Genomic DNA, 12,029 nt, shown 5'->3' on the forward strand with positions numbered 1-12,029 from the left:
TGTTTCCTTCCTGTTTCCCTCTTCTCAATAACATTTGAGTAGACAGTAAAAGCAAAAGGCTTAAATGGCTTCATAGCCTAAATATCTTAATCTTGCAAATATTTTTGAAAACTAATAATGGAAGATAAATATAAAATTATGACATAAGTAAAAGGTTATTTTTGAGTTATTATTTGAAAAAATGTATTATCAATGTATTAATATAAGCATGCTATTTTGCTATACATAGTATTATTTTGGAAAATTGACAAATTTTAACCTTCCATAAACATGTACTGATTTTTCACATAGTGAGGGTAAATTGCACTAATCCATTCAGAATCTTCTCGAGTCTCAGCCAAGAACAAACATTGTGCATAATGGATATAAATGGGAAATGGGGCCAGAAAAATTTAATTCCTAGCTTTAGCTTCAACACTGTCACACCAACTAACTGGTCAAACTACAGCTGTAAAATATGTATTATGAAATGCCATATTCACTGTTAACTTTTATTTCCTTATTATCTCAAACAATACTTACTGAGCTTCACTACATACATAAGAGATTCATTTATTGATAGCTTGAATCCCATGCATTATGCTGTTTTCTAAGGTGACATTATTAAGTAGAACCCAGCCCTTGCTCCCAAGGAGATTACAGTCAACGACGCAATTGATTCATATAAAAAATATATATAATATAATTATAATAGACTCTCTCTGTCTCTCTATATACATAGTTGTGGGGAGAAAGAGAGAAATCTGCAGTCTGTATGCTAACTAAAGTGTGGACAGAATGCTATAATAATTCTGTGATACTTGAGAAGAACTTCACCAAGGAAATGCCTTTTGAAGTGATCTTAAATGAAATGATCTTAAAAAAAAATAAGTGAACATATGAAGTGGAGAAATTAGGAAAAGGCATTTTATTGAGCAGAAGTGAGCTATACATAGGCACTGAAAGACCCAAATGCGTAAGGAGGACTTGAGAAGTCAAGTCCTGCAGAAGCACGGGTTGTATGAATACAGTCTCTAGAGTGAGCGTGGGGGACTCGACTAACCTGGCACAGAAGTTCTTAGTTTTAAGATGCATCACTATTTTACTTACTACCAAGAAGGGATAAAACTGCCAAGGAAACTATTCACAGTGTTTCTTATCATTTGGTATATATGCCTATGTATCTGCTTCCCTAGAGGTAGATTCCTACCCACTAAGAAAGATAGATAGACAGAGAAGCAGATGGACAGACAAGGTAGACCAGATAACAAACAAGTGATAACTCTTTAGCATTGTGTTTGGATGGGTAACACTGTGTCACACACTATTGAAATCATTGGCATAGAGGTATTAAAATGGATACCAAATATGTAAGTGGGTACTAGTCTAAAAAAGAGCAGAGTGTTTAAAATATAAAAATAAAACAAAAACAGCAACAAGAGCAGCATGAAAAATGTTTTAAAATCCAACATAGAAGAAGCAAAGATTATAGAATGTATGACACACTACTAGTTGGGTATTTTTGGATACTAAAACAGCAGGGTTAGGAATCTCTTTACTTAATACTTGCTCTTGATATTACAATATACGTTTGCAACATACTCTTTTCTAGGAAACTCATATGTCAATACATGAGAATGTAATACATTTAAAAAGCATGTTCTAAAAATTCCATCCATTGAAAATATTGTTAATTTTATCTGAGTACTACAGAATTTTAATTTATTTTCAGATATTTTTAATAGGAACTCTCCACATTTTGAGTATCCTCTATATAGCTTGCTTCCTTTTCCAAGTGGTAAATTTATGACCACCTCAACAAAATTTTGTTACAAATTCTACTTAGGTGACACCCCATTCAGAAGATAAGACAAATTGATGCTTTGAATAAGCATACTACAGACATTCTATTCATTGCTTCTTGTCTTAGTCTCATTGTGAGAATAAACCTAATATTAAAGATCTTCATATGTTTAAATAACATATAGTTTTCACTATATAGGTAGCATAATAAAAAGATGTTAATTATAGGTCTCTAAGAGTACATTTTAAAACAATTCACACACCATAAAAAGGATTGACAGATTTTTTTTTTCCTGGAAAAAAACCAAGTTGACTATTTAAATTATTATTTTAAATGTCACAAAAATTATATTAAATTCATTTTAAAATATCAGATATTATATGTTAGTTTTGTATTTAGAGCAATGCATCTGGCTAATATTCAAGGTTGGGTTTGCAAGTTACATTTGGTTTTGTTAAATTCAGTAACATATGATATAATGTTTAGCTCATGTAATCATTATATTTGAGAAAAACGAGTATTTGAATGGACCGATAATTAGAAAGAGTAAAACTAAATATAAAAAAGAAAATAATCACGAAGTTTTCATCTTTCTAATAAATGTTCAAAGATCTGACTGAACAACACTGGATGTATAGTTTCCAACAGCGTTGTAAAAACCAAAGTGAGGTCACAAATTGAGAAAGACTATAGCAGAGATGAAAAAAAAACAACAAACAGACTAAAACACCAGATGTCAGTTTCATTAAAGTAAAAGCTCCTGATATTGAGAAATCTGCGGATAAAAACACTCAAATCCACCAAATAATTGGGTCAAAAAACAAATCCCATAGGAAATGCAGATGGTCAGTGAGTGAGATGGGAAAGGTGCTTGGGTGTGAGAGGAGACGGTGTGATTCACAATATGAAAGGAAATGAAAAATCAAACGAAACAGACTAAGCTTCCACTGGTTTCTTTTAAAAAGAAGCCTGGCAAGACAGTTTATTTCACTTTTGGCCAAGGAAATTGTCCCTCTAAGCTATGGGAATGAATTGTCTCTTTTTAACCGCCTTTTCTCCCTGCAGTACATAATCACTGTCTGTCACACTTTGATGTCATAATCATCCGCTGAAGCTCCACCGTTAAAGAGTAAATCTGCTTAACTCACAAAATAAAGGAGGAAAATTGCACAGAGGCACTTGCTTCCCTTGCCTCAATGGCAGCCCATTTGAATTACAGAAGTGCAGTGTTATGTCACTTTGGTATTACGGGTGCCATTTCAAAAGCCAAAAGCCTATTTTTAAAAATATATCTTAATCAGTTCAAACAGAAACAGCAACAATTTGCCGTTAACTGAGTACAGTGCTTGTGTGTGTGTGCGTGTGTGTGCGCGCGCGCACACACGCACAATGCGCACGTGAGCAGCATGAAAAAGGCATTAAACAGCTGAGGAATGTTAGTGTATCTGCAAGCTGTCACTTTTGAAAAGTGAAGAGCTCTTAAACTTTGCATCTACTCTTCCCTATCTGAAGATATATTCTGGATTAAGTGTTCACTCCTGGAGAATATTTCACAAATTCTCTTTGTACCAGAAGAAAGAAGTGAATTTAGTTAATCATGTGAAATAAATTGGAAAACTTTTACCCGTGATTATTTTTATGACGATCCAAGGTATTTTTTAAAATTCCTTAATGTTTTTTAATGAAAATCTGAAGATTTATTTATTCTTGATCTTGGCTTATTGAATAATTTCTTTTTACAAATGATAGATGGCATAGTTCTGATCAAAATAATTCCAATATCAATGAAGGTAACGTTTTTTTTTTTCCTTTTGCCACACCATGCCATTCTGCAGCTACTTGTTACATTAAGAAGTTTATAATTTCAAGAAGGAGAATTGGGTTTCCACACGAGTGGTCCATATTATCTCTTCTGCACGCATTTTCCATTTGAATTCTGATTATCTTTAATTATCTCATATTCTTCAATAAGAATGATGGGGAAGATAAAAATCCCAGTTTATAAGTTTTCTGTGAATACCACTTTGCTGCATCATAATGGCTAATGTATATATTGAAGAAACCCCACAGGAAATTCTATCAGTCTACTGATTTTAGTATTAAATCCTAAAATCTAGGAAGTGTCTGGGTGGCTCAGTCCATTAAGCATCCAACTATGATTTCAGCTCAGGCTATGATCTCCGGGTTTCATGGGTTCCAGCCCTACATCAGCTTCTGTGCTGGCAGCATGAAGCCAGCTTGGGATTCTCTCTCTCACTCTGTCTCAGCCTCTCCACAATTTGCACTGTCTCTATCTCTCTCAAAATAAATATGCTTAAAAAATACTAAAATCTTGTCCTATCTGGAACAGGGCATTTGAACCGTTATTGAAGTGGTTCCTACTGCTGCTAAGGCTCTTACCACTTTCATAATAATAAAGAAGTCCTCAGAATGTCCTTTCAAAGATTATTTTAAATCAGTCTCCACAGTAAAATATTTAAAAACCAAAAACTGTTTTTATACTGTGAGATTTTATAAAAGCAGTAAGGAAATTGCTGCGTTAGATGTTCAGTATTTATTTCACATGAAGTGGATAATCTTAAATTAATTTTCAACCCTTCAGTAAGATGGTTAAGTCCTTTCAATGTAACCTTCTTTATATAATGGATATCAGTCTTGTGTTTTCTCTTACCTCAGTGTCTCTACTTGCCATTTCTTTGCATACCATATAGAACGATATTTTAAACTTTCATTCCGATTTTCTCAGTTACATGATTTAAAACTGGTTACATTACTCACCATAAGGTAAAAAAGTGATTGCATTCCATTGCCTTTATTATGTAAAGAATTTTTATTCAACAGCAAACCTATGCAAACAAAATATTAAAATATAAAATACTAACCATTTTTCTATCTGTCTTATGCAGTCAAACTCAAAGTTTTGCAACTTTGCTGATGGAGAAATCCTTTAAAAAGGAAGTTTCAAATCATATATGGTAAAGGGAGCCAGCTCCATTGTAAGACTGCCCACTCTTTCTTAACACCAAGAGGAGACGTTATTCACTAACAGAAGAAAAGCTTGACACAACAAACAGTGTGAATCACAGTTCACCCAGGGCTTGCGCAGCTGTACAGGCAGAAAACCTCCATAAATCAGGACCTTTAGGACATTCTTCCTTCCCTCCAGCTTTACTCCTTAGAGGATTATACATTCTGAGTTGCAAAACATCAGGCACTGTATCTAAAATTCGTGAGTTCTATATTCTCCTGTATCTCCTCACCTCTTACCTCAACCTAGCTCATGTGGACAGGGCCCTATAGATTTAGTTAATATGAGCATTTGTAAGTGAGGTCAGTAAGCTGGATAACTGCTCAAATGTTTTCTGTAAATGTTTAGCAATTTAAAAGCCACAATGTTCTTAATATGAAAGTATAGTTAGTAGTAGATTTCCAATGGACTGAGACTCAGGATGGGAAAATCATGGTAAATAGAGAGAGAGAGAGAGAGAGAGAGTAATACATATATTTTAATATTATATACCAAATATATATTTTATATAATATCTATTTATATAATATACATTGCAAACATTGCAGTCAACAGAGTTGTGGGGGCTGTAGTTAGCATTTCCCATATATTCATATATATGGATTTGAAAGGCAGTGAGAGGAAAGATAACTCCAGGAAAGCTCTAACATGGTTAACTATTATTGACAGAGAATAATTTTGCAAAATTAGTTGCAATTTGCAGGCAGGGAAATAATGGTCTTAAATGTCAAATCAAACATTTTGCCACTGAGATTCATGATGAGAGAAGTGACATGCCTGTTTCTGAACTTTAGAGAGACACATCTGGAGGCAGTTTGGATAATGGTTTGAAGACATTGATAAGGAGAATGCAGGGAAGCTAGTAGGGAAATAAAGCAGAAATTCAGATCTGTAATTACAAAAATCTGAGTTAGGGATTCTGCAATACAAATGGAAAGAAATCAGCAAAATGAAAACATTGTGTAGGATGCACTGAGTAAATTTAGGGACCACTTAGAAGCTGGTTATGGTAAGGGAGAGTGTGTTTTGTCTTTGTTTGTGTTTTTGTTTGTTTGTTTGTTTGGCTTTGCTTTTGATTTTCACCAGACTCAACGATTGTGGAAGTAGAAAAGATAAATGTGTACTATGAGTTGTGACTTTAAGCTTTCTGGCTTGGGTGTCTTGGAAGAAGGTGACAGTGACTGGGACACAAGCACAGGAAGAAAAGTTATGTGAGGAAAGACAAAGAGAATGGTTTTGGAAACAAATCACTAGTGGCACTCAGTGACATAGAGGTAGCAATAAGAAAGCTTGGTAACATTTCATTATGTTGTTTTATTGTTTACATCTTATTTCTTTGCATCCTGATGCCTGCCTACACACTAGCCAGTGGAGGCATCCCACCCTTCTCCAAATTACTCCCAATCTGACCCCAACACACAAGGCAATTTCACTGACTATATGCTTATTTGCTAGCCTCCAAATAGCTATATTTTTCTGTCCATTGAAATCTGTTCATACCTTTGGGCTCCTGATCAAAAGTGTTATCTTCTTCAAAAGAATCCTTTCACACTTCCTTCATCTCTACCTTCACAGTTCTTGATTCACACCACAGCCATTGAGTTATTTTCTGGCATTTTTAAGGATGGTTATTTCAATCGCTGTATCCACTCCTGCTAGAGAGATGAATTGAGTTTAAGGACTTTACTAATAGAAGCTGTATCTTATTCACACTTGTATGTCTGACACAAAATTATCTGGGAGCGGATCTTAATAATTGTCAATTGGATTAAACCGAAGAGATGAAATATGCACCAATTAGTCGAGAGCATTACAGAAGAATTGAACAATCACACTGAACAACCTAAGAATATATTCCTTATCTCACCATGAAAGCCAGATGTCAACAGAAGTCTCCCTGACCACTGGAATGTAACTGTTTGCCTCAAAGATACTTCTCCCTCATATCATTTCCATTGGAGTTCTTGAGCATTTCCAAGATCTCTGAAGTAGATGGCCTTATATTCTCATATTTAACTTGGTATCTCAACTCTTTTCTTTAGTGATTTAATTTAGTCCTTAGCTCATGTCACTAACTCCTCTATGTTCCTTATGTTTCAAACTGCTTGGGATGAAGGCACAAAGCTGAGCTTGAACTGAGTTTCACAAAAAACCTCTCCATCATCAAATATATATGTGTGCATGTATGCATATGGGGCTATATCAAAGGGATGTGAAGCGCAGGGCAGTGCTAATTTTGTAGACATAAATTACCTCAACCCTAATATTTGACATAGTTTTCTAAAAGCCATTTGATCAACTAACAGAGACTTTTTGGTGATCATTTCCCAGCACAATATCCCTAGCTTCATGCCACCTTATTGAGTCTCCGATTGTTTTCTCCACTTTCTGCTTCACTACCTCCCTTCAGATTCTTCTTCCTCAGTTATTCAAAGTGATTCAGCTGTAACCAGTCCCACATTAACTTCTCAGTCCACCTTTGTTGTCCATATCTACTTAGGAAGTTATGGTTATACATCACATGTTTTTTTTTTTTTTTCTGCATGACACCTTTATATCAAAGTCCCATTTTCTTCAGTAGAAATGGAAACAAAATAAGTTTGTTACAAATTATTAGTCTAGAAATTTGTTTCCATCATATGGTAAGAATAAGTCTTCCTGTATCTTGTAATAGTACAGTTTACAGCTTATTTTCCTGTATTAGCTGAGAATTCTTCAATTACAGTATGTGTTTTCTTCCTTAGCGTTTCTTTGGCCTTTTTCTAAAGAGTAGTCATTGTATCATTTTTTTTGTTTATGTCTACTTTCATAACCTTTTGGGAATGGGAAGAAAATGTTTCACTATTTTTATTAACCTCATATTTCTCAGTTAGTTTGTACTCCTTCCCTTGCCATAACACATTCATTTACAAATACACTTTCCACTAAGTTTAAATAGCTTTTTGCCTAGGAGATGGAAGATATCTTGAATAGAAGGTATATAAACAAAATTAAGGCAACTAACTATTATCTTCTTGATTTCTTGATATTATATATCCTATTCCTTATCTGGATTCTCATGGTTTATTCTTTGTTTTGATAATTTTTATTTATTTTTATAGTTAAGGCTTTGTGATTCCACTCTTTAGGTAAGGTTAAATGCTCTAGATTCTGTACTTTAGGATAAATTAAACATTCATGTTTTGCACTGGGAAATCATTAATCTACTTTAAGACAAGAAATCATCACAAGTCCTCTGTGTTCTGTCAGTCTTGTTTTTCTTACCATCATTAGATCAATATCATCTTTTTGTCTCTTAGACATGTGATTCACAGCCACACCACTTCTCATTCCACATTCTGTGTATTCCAAATCCTGTTTCTTCGTTAACATCTCTAAAACACCATCCAAAGCAAACAGTCTTTCTTCTTCTTTTAAAAACATGTTTTCTCTTGTCCCTGGGGGTAGATTCTGTTTCTCCTATGGTGGGTCTGAAGTGTTTTGAGAACAGATGCTATAAGAGCAATAATCTTCAGGACACAAAGCTGTGGGGGGCACAGAATTTATTACCAAAATGCATCTCTGGACCTGGCTGTTCCTCCACCCCTTTTATCCTTGACCCTGGATAGCAGTTGGGCATTGCCTGTGTTTAAGTAAACTATGAGCCTTTATGTTCAGCACAATGCTTCACTGTCTTAAAGCGCCCACAGATGTTTTTATTAATCAAGATACTCTTGTTAATAACTAAGATAGTGATGTTAATAATAAAGAAAACATATTGAATTCAGTGGTGACCACTGATCAGTGGGATATCCAATTAAAAATATGCAAAAACTTATCACCAGTGTAATCAAACAAAAAGAGTTTTGAGAAGAGTCCAGCTAGGAGTGAGGAAGCTATGATATTTCCACATGGAGAGCCTGGCAGTTTTCAAAAATGAGGCTTTAAATGAATACATCCTGAATGACTCTTGTATCAGAGACATAGGAGAGGTTTAAAACCTTAGAAGAAGTAAAGTAAAAGAAGCAGAAGCAGAAGCAGAAGCAGAAGAAGAAGGAGAAGAAGAAGAAGACAACTGATAGGAAAAACTGATTAGGTGATCATTAATTCTGCTCACTAGGATTTCTGCTTCTTCTCCCTTGTAGGCACATGATAGGATTACACTTCTTTATCCTCCTGTGGTTACTTGCGCCCATATGGCTTGCTTTGGCCAGTGAAGTTTAAGTGGAAGTGACACAAGTCACTTCCACATAATAGTTTTCACAGCTCATGTGCAATTTGCCACATTCTCCTTTTCCTTCTGGCTTGGTGACGAGCAACATTTGAGAGGATCACTGCTTCCTCGGACTGGGCTTCCAAACACTTCACTGAGCAGAGAGCCCTGATGCCACATAAGGTCATGTGGGGCAAGTGAGATGTCTGTTTAAGTGGATGGTATTTGCTGGTTAATTGTTATTACACCATATCCCAGCCCAGCCTGTTTGACGCGTTTGTTTTTCCAACATCTTTGCACAGGACCCTGAATGCAAAAATTTTCCACTGTTTATATAGATTGTTAAAACAGAAATTCCTTTCCTTAAACCTTGATGATTTTACATGTTAAAAACTAAAAAGTAGCAGTTAAAATTTCTACTATACCTCATCTTTACCAGTGGCAAAATCATAAAGAATCTCCTTTTAGAGCAGAAAATTTTGTTTCATCTTATAGATTATAAAAATGGAGGGGAAAAAACTTGCCTTTCTTTGAAAACTCATACATGGTTGATTGAGAACATTCAGGCAAAGCTCATGACAAATATTTGTAGGGAATAGTTTTGAACAAAAACAGGAAAGTTGGAGAAAAAAAAATTCCCAGTGCTTAGAAAAATTACCCCTGGAAATGCTTTATGAGGAGCCATAATATATATTTTAATGAAGAATCCATGTGAGAAATTTCTTCTACAATAATAATTTTCATATTAACATCTGCCTAGAATTTTGAAATTGAATTTTAGAAAATCATTTAGAATTCAAAATTTAGATAAATTTTTCCTAAATTTAAGATATAATTAGTTAATTTTTAAAAATGACAAATACCTATTTCAAAATGAAAATAATCTTATAAGGCAAATAGTTATCAACTATTTACTTTTTGTAAATGTATTTTAAAGGTTGATTTGTTTTTTTAAAATACAGCATTTATTTTTTATTTATTTCTTCATTGTATTTTTTAAATATGGAATGTTTACTTTTCAGTGCATCAATACAGGATACAGGTATTTATGATCACCTTCAGACGAACCAAACCACTAAGTCTGATGAGGTATATAAAACTATATAACATGAGCTATAGCTTCAGTGTATTTATGTAGAAAAATACAAAGTATCAGTGAAATGTAGATATTGATACGAATAAAGAAATGCTATAAGAATTTGGAAAAATGTATCATTAGCACATATTGTCTTTCCTCAAAGTAGTAGATATCTAGACATGACTAGGAAAACTACAAATCTTCTCATAGTCCCATATCTAAACTTCAACGGATCTTTTCAAACTTAATGGCACAAAGTAATAATGAAAAAACATTAAAGTTCGTAAACAACAAACATATTAAAAACACCTAGTAATTGATTTGTATTTTTAACATAATTTCCAAAAGCATAGTGCTTTCCTTTTCTAAATGGGATTGTTTTTAAGTTGACCATTCCAAGTAAGTATCATATAACAATTGTCTCTCTTTTTCTAGATGTCCATTCAGATTAAATTCTGTGTGTTTAGTGGGCAAATATGTGCATTTACAACTGCTTGATTTTTTTCTAGGTATAGTTAATTTGCAGGATTACAGCAATTCATGCCAAAATATACACAACCAAATAATCTATACATTTTGGAAGAAAACAAACGTTGAGATCACTGTTGAATACGCATTTACATAGATAAAAAAACAATAACAGAGTTCTAAATGTGTGTAAAAACTTGAAATGTACAGTTATTTGGCATTCTAAAGAACCATCCAGGCCACTTAAAAGTGAACATTTAAATCAAAGAAAGCAAAACCAAAAGAATAATTTTATAAGAAATATGAATTAAATCCCAAGCTCTTGTATACATTTTTTTCTTTTGTTCTAATAGTTATTTGGGGGTGACACTTTTTAAGCTGTTCATAATTATTAAAATTTAAGATACCTCTAATTTCTGTGTCAATACCTTCCAAAATATCTTCAAAAACCTATTTTTACAGGCAGAGTATACTTTAAGACTAAAAGACATTTGACTGCTAAAGAAAGCTCTTTCATCTCATGAAGCCAAAATAAGAGACTATTTCTTGGCTTTTCTCACATTCCTATATATCTAAGGGCTCAAACAGAACCTGATGTTGGAGAAAAATGTCCTTTGGCCACACAGCCACACTGAAGCTAGCTTGATGGTCTGGAGGTGAAAGCTTTATTGATAAAGGTTTGAACTGTATATATCAGACATCCTGGAGAACTGCTACATTTTCTGAAGACAAGGTAGAAAAAAGCCTGCTTCTCAACCTAAACTTTCATTTGCTAGAGTTTGGATAGTATCCTAGCAAACAAGAAATCCCTTTCTATCTGTAGGAACCTTGCTGTCAAGAACTTTATTCAGTCTTATTTCAATAGTTTTTTCTTCATAATATGAAGGATGCATTAAGTTGATCACAAAAGACTTTCACTACTCTGAATTACCTGTTTCACCTTGGAAAGCCACACAAAATGAACCTCTTAAGCCTTTTTAAAATGACCTTTTTTTTTTTCTTCAGCAATGATTTATCTTTTCCCTTGAAAATCCGTTTTACAAAAGGGAGTATGATTAAAGGAAGCCAACCAGCACAAACACTTGCTGAAGATCCTGCTTATCTGGAACTCACTTGACAATGTATGTTTTTGGGGTTGGGAATGCTGCAGGTTCAAGGGATAATTCTGCCTTTCAGGCACTTCAATTTATTTCATGCCTGAGCACTGTCATTGTACGCAGACAAGATGAAACGCATCGTCGTGTAAAGAAATTGAAATGGAATCCTACTTGACCCAGCAGGATGGGGCATTATGTTTGACTCAGTAGTGATTCCTGGGATAATATCTAATTCCAGGAGGAAAATTTCTTGATATGGCCACCTGCTGTGAACGGCTTTGTCCAGGGATCACAAGTTGTTCTGGGTGACTAGGCTCAGGACATGCCTAGAAGAATGCAGCTTGTCTCCTGCTGGCATTTAGATCTCTTCATTTTCTCCATGC

This window comes from Crocuta crocuta, unplaced genomic scaffold (assembly GCF_008692635.1).
Source record: "Crocuta crocuta isolate KB4526 unplaced genomic scaffold, BGI_CrCroc_1.0 scaffold247, whole genome shotgun sequence".
NCBI classification, from domain to species: Eukaryota; Metazoa; Chordata; class Mammalia; order Carnivora; family Hyaenidae; genus Crocuta; species Crocuta crocuta.